At 42.5% G+C, this 8,661-nt stretch overlaps 1 long non-coding RNA gene across 1 annotated transcript; it reads left to right on the forward strand.

Moving 5' to 3' along the window:
• The first annotated feature begins 4,792 nt into the window (after positions 1–4,792).
• Positions 4,793–7,269, forward strand: LOC117283112. Its single transcript, XR_004514129.1, has 2 exons — positions 4,793–5,802; positions 6,093–7,269. It is a non-coding gene; the product is annotated as an uncharacterized LOC117283112 (long non-coding RNA).
• Positions 7,270–8,661: the final 1,392 nt, after the last annotated feature.

The raw sequence follows: 8,661 nt of genomic DNA on the forward strand, positions 1-8,661 counted from the left end.
AGGGACCTGTGGAAAGCTCTTGTGAACACGGTAATGAACTTTCGGGTTCCATAAAATGCTGAGAATTCTTGAGTAGGTGAGCGACTGGAGGCTTCTCAAGACGGACTCAGCTCCGTGTAGTCAGTTAGTTAATTAGTTAAGCCGCCGGTATCTGTTTCACCATAATATTTCCTTTCGCCCAGCATTGCCATACACATTATCTTTGTAAGAGAAATAGACGTGTTGGAACTTAATGAGGACCGTCTGCTGCTCACTGTGGCTCTTTTCAGGTTCACTTGAGATTCATTTCTTAGACGCTACCTAATAACTAATGTAGTAGCACCAGTAGGAAATCTTAAGTTTGAAAGTTATTCATTAGCCCTCTGTTAAAAAGGCCGGACACCATTGCTTGGACATGTTAACACACTACATATGCATGAATCGATAGTAGTTAAGTTCCACTTTGAAGGCATTTTCTGTTTTCCACAGCGGCCAGTATCCATACCAGTCGAGGTTTCGGGGGCTATCGGCCATCAACCTGTGCGCCAGAGTCACCGTGGTCTACGCTTCGGTTCCTGGGACCATCAGCTCGCGTGGGCGGGCTGCTTGCAGCGCTGTGGGGTACGGCCTGTTCGCTTCATGCCGCTGTGTTGATCCAAGCTGCCAGAACGCTCGCGGTCAGCAGTTCTGCCGCTGCAAATCATCTGACCAGTGTCACATCAACAAGTCCAAATCTTACAGTTCTTGCGGCTGTGCACCTCTCCTTGTCAACCCTAACCTTACTTGTCGTACTCGCTGTACTCCGAGTGGACTGCCGCTATGACCCTGACTGACCCACATTCCCGGCCACCACTCAAGGTGGGGGTGGCCCGAATGCTGGGATAGGGGTTAGTGTTGTTGGTATTGGTGCTGGTTTCGGGGGAGGGGGAACCACAGCTGCATCAACTGAGAGAGTCAGTCGGGTCGCCTGGGTCGTTTAAGACCATTTCATATGAACTTGAGTTGATCAGGTAAGATTCTGTTTGCGAATTTGTTGAATAAACACCTGTGAGCAGCTGATGTTATTGTATGCATCTGTAGAGCTTGGGAGTTGTATGTGAGGTTATGAATCTCAGACAGACATGTATATGTATGTACATCAAATGTGGTCTCCTATTCTTGTCAGGGCCACTTTGATGGACCTTGGACAAATTATTATTTTCCCATTCCCTCCCTTTCTTTAAGGAAAAGACCTTACAAATTTTATATAAGTTCAAGTTTTATTTTTACTAACAAATGTGAAAAGTAAGGAAAAATATTTAAGGCATAACCTAAAAATATTCTTGGTTTAAAAGTATTTCTTCCAAACATAGCACTCAACATTCTGTATATTCATACAAGGAGTATGCAATGTCAAATGTAGTAATAAAAAAGAGACAATGCTTTGCACATACTTTGTCTGTGTTCTGCCCAGATGTGTGGGCAGAACTGGCCATTACAGACTTGAAATTCTGTAAATAAAAAGAAGAAATTGCCGTCATTTTAATATTGGCAATTAGAATGGAACTCATTTAATCTTCAGAAATTTACTGTTACTAATGAGTCCATAAATATGTTTAGATATTTTGAAATAATTTGCGAAAGTGTAAGCACATGGCACCAGTGTTTGTGGAGTGACCCTGGGCAGATGCACTCTTGGCCCACTAAATAGTGTCCCTCATTCCAAAAGAAAAAAGAATAAATAAATAAATAAAACATTTGAAATGCAAATGCTAAAGAAAGATTATCTTCTTCAAGATGTGGAATGAGAGAAAGAGCATACTTTATTATGTGTATGGCGTGAGGCTGACCACTCACCTCCAACTAGTGCCGAGGTCTTTCACCTTCATGGCATAGTGCTTAATTAGTTAAGCACAGGAACAGCTTTGTGGCAATTAGCAGGAACTTTAAAATGTACATCTAACAGCAAATGGTTATGTGGGATGTCGGTTCCGGTGTTTGTAGAGACAACCACATAAATTCCTGACGAGGCCGTCGAAGCTCCGGCCTCGTCGGGCTGGCTTGCATGAGCGACGGCGGCTCTCCATGTTCAGTAGACGGGCGACTGCGAGCCGGCCGTAGAGCGCAGGCGCTGGCGGAGGGCTTCCCAAGGGGCGAGGCGACAGCTTTCGGAGTCGGTTAGCGGCGTTGCTGCTAGCAGGGTCGCTGTTACCGTGTCGCTAAGTAAGAGTTGCTTCGACTGACTCACTAGCAAAAGTCAAAGTCACATTGCGGCTGACGGTCGGTCGGTCAGTCTGTTTTGGTGTCGAGCCCCGACTGAGGCTCATGACCAGATGTTACTTTTTTACACACGACACCCCTTGTGAGGTGAAATAGAATGCACCAAAATAACGTGGCGTTAATAGAAAGTTTGATGAATTTTATCTTGTTTTACCTTGAAAAGAGAACTACAACGTGTGATTTCAACACGAACTAATACAGGATGATTCACGAAGTTTTACCCCGGCTTATGGTACACATTCCTGGGGTTATTTCCTGCAAAATTTCCTTATAAACTTGTGGTCGATTTTCAATAGTTACGGAGTAACAATAGATTTTCGAAGCGCGTCATTGTGAATGCAGCGCTATGCTTCCCTCCTGGGCGATCTTGCGTTTCAGTCAGCTGTGTCAGCAGATAAGGCTGACGCTGATCATTCTGAGCCCTTATTTATTTTGATGATTATAGATGACCATGAAATTTATTTCTAATTAATTCTCGGTAATTTAAATTTCAAAAGTCTTATGTTTCGATATTACTGGAAATGTATCGTGATCTATAATATCGTATTTCATCGTCTGGGACGTGCAATACGGTGTTTATGTTGAAAATTTCTAGATTCTGGCAGAAGCAAGAAGTCCGGAGTTATGACATTTACGATCAGTCATAAATTTAGCTCGGGTACAGGGAACCGGACGCGCTGTTACAATTGCCTGTGAATGAGGGCCAGCATGATTGGGTTGCCTCGTTCAAGCTTTCTACGGAAGATGGGATGAAATGTATATGTCAACACCATCTTTCGAATTCTCGGCGTGGGGTGTGCAAGCATTCCACAAGAGACTTTCACAATATTCCGAACTGAACGGACGTGACCCTTGCACGCTCCGAGACATAGCTTGCCGATAGTGTAACGCTGTAACTTAAAGCTAAGAATACATTAATTTAACAGTGTGGTGAATTAGCAGGTGAATAAACGTCAATTGGTTCAACTCTCAGAAAAACGCTTTCTTCGGCATCGCTACCCTGAGACACATGCAAACCGACCCAGCTAGTTTCCCGTACCTATACCGATCTTCCTTAGTTTGATCTGTGAGGGCAACTTCCAGTAGCCATCATACACTGTCCTAAGGTAGAAACAGGTGTAGCAGGGATAGCACCATTCCGACTGCGCTGATACAAACAAAGGCGGGTTGGAAAAGAGCGGTGTTAAGGCAGACCGGCTAGCGATCCTAGGCAGAGCGATCCAGTATTAAATAGGACGTTGTGTTGGTGACTGTGAAGGTAAGATGCCGTACACATTTTCCACTGAGGAATACGCCAATATGGTGTTTGTTTTGGGTGTATGTGATGGAAATGCGAGAGCCGCTGCTGCCGAATATGACCGGCGTTATCCTAATCGCATGATTCCGAATCCTAAATTCATTACCAGTATATTCAACATATTAAGACAAACTGGTTCTCTCCCCAGCGATCGTATACAATATTGTGCGAAGAAGAAAACATTCTCGATGCTGTAGAGCGCAGTCCGCGTGCCAGTACAAGACGTCTAGCTCGGCGGTTCGGTGTTTCTCGGTCCATGGCGTGGAGGACTCTTCATGAGAACGGGCTGCATCCTTACCATTTACAGCAAGTACAACACCTACAACCAGGAGACCGTGCTCTTCGTCTGCAGTTCTGCAACTGGTTAAATGGAAATCGGCAATTGTACCGCTTGATAATGTTATGCGATGAGGCACAGTTTACACGGGACGGGGTCAACAACAGTCACAACTTACATGTTTGGGCAGACAATAATCCCCGTGCCACGATAGAATCGAATTTTCAACACCGATTCAGTGTCAATGTCTGGTGTGGTGTTCTGTTTGATCAGCTAATCGGGCCACTCATTTTTCCTGGCCGCTTAACTGGTGAGATTTACCTCCACTTCTTAGAAGAAGACTTACCACAGTTACTAGAAGATGTTCCTCTGGCAACAAGACGCCGGATGTAGTTTCAGCATGATGGGGCATCTCCTCACTTCTCCCGCGCATTAGCAGCTCACTTGGATCGGCATTTCCCACAGCGGTGGATTGGTCGCGGAGGCCGTAATGCCTTGCCTCCCAGGTCGCCAGATCTAACGCCGTTAGATTATTGCATTTGGGGCAGGATGAAGGACATTGTGTACCAGGTAAAGATACAAAACGAGTGAAGCGTTGCTTGAACGTATTCTGGACGCGGCGATGACAGGAACAAACGTGTGGAACTGCGAAATGCTACGAGCGCGGTTCATAAGCGTGCTACGCGTTGTGTTGACGTGCAGGGAGAAATTTTTGAAAATCTTATGTAAATCCAGTCGTCTTCTAAAGCACTACAGTTTNTAATTTTTTTTGTTCCAAATTACCTTAGGAATGCCCTCCCTAAATGGGGCTAAAACTTCGTGAATCGCCCTGTATAGTGTACCAGTTTTAACATAATTTAATAAAATATTTGTAACATATCGAGACACCTGAAGATGGCCTTTTGGGGCCGAAACATGTGTCAAAGTGTAAAATGTTAAACTAAAATTAAGATTAAGCGGTGAATAAACGAGTGTTGCAATATTGACGGACGCTAAGTTAAACAATTGCAACACGGTGCTGAAATACAGAATTGCTCTCATTAGTGCTACCATCTCAGATTTATTTACTTTGTGTATTATTTTTTGTAATATATTGTAGAATTTGTCGTTTTCTTCCTCTTTTGCTTCAACTGGGGCTGGGATGGTTAAGTATTCTCAAGGTGTTTCAGGCCTTACATTATTCTTTTGTTCCAAAAGGGGTAGCTGTCATCAGTGCTTTGGGGTGATTTGTGAATCATTAGCATTACTCCGGCTTGAGCCCTCATTTTTTTTTCCACTCCATGATAAAATTGAAGTTAGTTGTTTCTATGGACCCTCCGAATTTCTCTTTTTTGTGTGTGTTTTATGTTTCTCTTTGCAAGTATATCGTCCAGTGGATCTTAATTGAATGCACTTCCACGTACATCCCATGTGACAGTATTGAGTATTCCCTTCTTTTTCCATTTATTCGTGGTCGTGTTTAAGCCTAGGTTATCATCGTTAACAGCAGTCAGGGTTGTATTTCTTTGAAACTTGAAAGCTGGCCTGCTTATCCGTTGCTGGCCAAAGGGCAGCAAGTCAGTGGTAGGAGTGGCACCTTAGCCTCTGCAATGGCTTTATGCAGATGGTATTATCTCCAACCTGGATGAAAAGGTTATACTGCCATGACTCGGTCGTCAAAGCCTCGTTTGTGGTAACAGGGTGCAACGCGGAAAGGTGAGATTGACAGTAAGGTATGAGAGCCTGTGGGAGATGCGTCCTACCTATTGCATGGAGACCGTATTTTGATGCGCTCGTTCTGGGGCATTTGAGATATCGATACGAACACAATTGGAGACGTTGGTGCCATCTGTTCGGCAGTCCGACAAACTTCATGGCCTGAGCACGTTGCAGTTCAATATCTGACGGCTGCGAAGTTCTGGTCCGCCATATATATATTTGTTACAGTTTAAATGTCCACTCCTGAGTTATTTCTATAGGAACAAACATATATTTAGATAATTACTGAGAGGTACGTAAATTTGAATAATTATGATCAGCTTGTACGTGTTATCGTTCAAAATGTGTGTGACAGATGAGATATTGCATGCAGTTGTAAGCTAACCTAATTGTTGAAGTAATTTATCACACACAAGACTGCCCCGAAAAGAAAATATTTTTAAACTGATGCCTTGTTCACACTTACTAATGGTGTATAATGACTGTGTGAGAGAAGATGACCAGCTGGTTTCAGTTCTAAGGTGCTACAGACTCCAGATCAGATCAAAGAAGTGAACCTGAAGATATCTTTTCTGTTGTTAGGTCTTGCTGCAGCAACAGCAGGCTGCTATAGGGAAGGAATAGAAAAGAAGTCCTGGTGCTTTATTAATTAAGCACTGTGCCATCAAGACATGGGGAAATGGAGATATAGCTTTAACATTCTTGACCTTGACACTAGATAGAGGCAAGTGGTCAGCTTCAAGGACCATCCACTTTAGCCCCAGGAAAAAAACCCCCCAGTACCCATTAGATAGGAAGCTAGGTGGGCCAAGAGCTGGTGTGGATGCTGTGGAGAACAGAAAAATCTTGCCTCTGCCAGGATTTGAACCCCAGCTATCCAGTCGATATCCTGTCATTGTACCAATTGATCTGTCCCGACTTGCAGAGAAGGAACAGTACAGATTAGATTCCTTCAAGGTAGCTGTTGCCGACACCTTCTGGAAAGCAATAAAAGTTGTAGAAAGAAATGTGATAGGCCAAGTTCTGACCTACAAACTGAAAATAGGCCCTACTGCAGAAGTACCCCACGCTGAAGGCTTTCAGGATGTGATCAATGACATGCCAATCTGACTTGCAAACCATGGTTGCTGCAAGTACTGAGGAAAATCGTGCATTGCTTGCCTAAAGTGTTTTGTTTCACCATGTTTCAACAAAGATTAGAATTGCTTTGTCAAGTTTCATGAGGCCTGAGCTGGAGGGGAAAAAACATTTGGTTTGTGATTTAGTAATTTTACTTTTTATGCATTTTTAAATAGTTTTTACTGTAATTTTTCAGTTCACAATTTATGTTTTTGGTTTGTAATGTACCAGATTTCCAATCTCTTCACTTTGCAAACTATTCATTCTGAAAGAGACTAATGTGGGTTGCAAAATAAAGACATGGCCATAACTGCAGAATGTTCCATGTGTGACACAAACCAAACTAATGAAAAATAAATACACTAGTTATTAATTTAGATTTTTTAATTGTTTTTCCTGGTTTGAGCACATTTTATTTGTTGAGAATTTAGATATAAAATGAAAAAATAATTGTGATAAGGGGTGAATGGTTCTATACTCCATCTCCTATGGGAATGAGGCACATGATCAATGACATAATCTAGTATGTCATTAGAAAGTTAATGGAATGTGTTTTCAATATATTTTTGTTATTGTATGATGGCAGGAAATCAGATGTATACAAAGGACTTCAATAAAACTGCTTACACATAGTGTGATATACCCTGGTTTGTTGAGTACCTGAACTTCGTTTTATGTCACACTACTGAGCAGTGGGGGCACATCGTAGCATAGTTGGTCAAGGCACTATGCTACAAGCTGGAAGTTCGCAGGTTCGAGTCCTCATGAAGCCATTGGTTTTTTCAATTTACCTACTCCTTCCAGCTGTACTATGGCCCTGGGGTCGACTCAGCATCTAACAGAAATGAGTACCAGGAATCTTCTCAGAATGTTATTGGGCGTAAAGGGCAGCAGGCACGTAAGGCTGACAACCTCACTGCCATCTGTGAGCCGATTGTCTAGATCAGTGTTTCCCAACCTTTTTGATGCCGCGGACCCCCTGTACGGAATGTTAATGCACCGCGGCCCCCATAAAACCCAAAATGGAAATTTTTAAATTTTACGAGTACATATCATAAAAATGAAGCAGTAACTTAAAATTTTACAACACTAAATGTGTCATTTATGACAATAAAATACTGTTATAAATGGAGATATTCGGAAGATTACGAACATATCAATTAGGCATAATATTATGAATTTAACACTCACCTAATGTGATGGCTGGTGCTGTTTTTCAGATGTCAACTTTCGAATGTTAGGATCAAAACTGGATAATTTCAGACGTAGATCTGGCTCCACGTTAAGTCTGTTCCTATATCTGTTTTTCATGTGTACAAGATGAGAAAATGTTGTCTCGCACAGATATGTAGTGGGAAATGGCAACAGATGTCTTACAGCCCTTTTGGAAATTTCAGGGTAAACAGACCTAGCTTGGAACCAAAACTCCAGTAACGGTAACGAAGGAAACAGCAATTTGAACGTCGAATCACAGGACAGCTCGATAAGTTGCTCTTCCTCGGCAGAAGGAAGTTCAGATTCAGAGTCTACAAAGGGATTTTTCATCCAGTCGTTATTTTCAAGACCAAACGGAAAATACAGACGTAGTTGAGACGCCAATGACCTCATATGTTCAATCATACTTTCAGCAACATCACTAGAAAGGGGTTGTTCACTGGAATCAATGAAATCACTCAGCATGTGAAAGGAATCGTATTTTCCTTTCTCGATACGGCCGCACCACAAATTTCACTTCTTGATTGTTGCCTCTATCTTGTCTTGCATAGAAAACACGGTGACAGATGTGCCTTGAAGGCTCGAGTTAAGAGTATTCAAGATGTTAAAAATGTCCGCCAAGTAAGCAAGAGAGGAGAGCCATGCGAAGTCATTTAAATAAGTGTGTTAACTGAAATTTAGAGTTTATGAGGAACAACCTTACTTAGTCTCGAAGCTCAAGCAACCGCGTCAAAACCTTACCCTGGGACAGCCATCGGATTTCTGAGTGCAATAATAAGTGTTCGTGATCACTTCCCATTTCATTACAAAGCGCAGA

The sequence above is a fragment of the Cryptotermes secundus genome, unplaced genomic scaffold (genome assembly GCF_002891405.2).
Source record: "Cryptotermes secundus unplaced genomic scaffold, Csec_1.0 scaffold1971, whole genome shotgun sequence".
Classification (NCBI taxonomy): Eukaryota; Metazoa; Arthropoda; class Insecta; order Blattodea; family Kalotermitidae; genus Cryptotermes; species Cryptotermes secundus.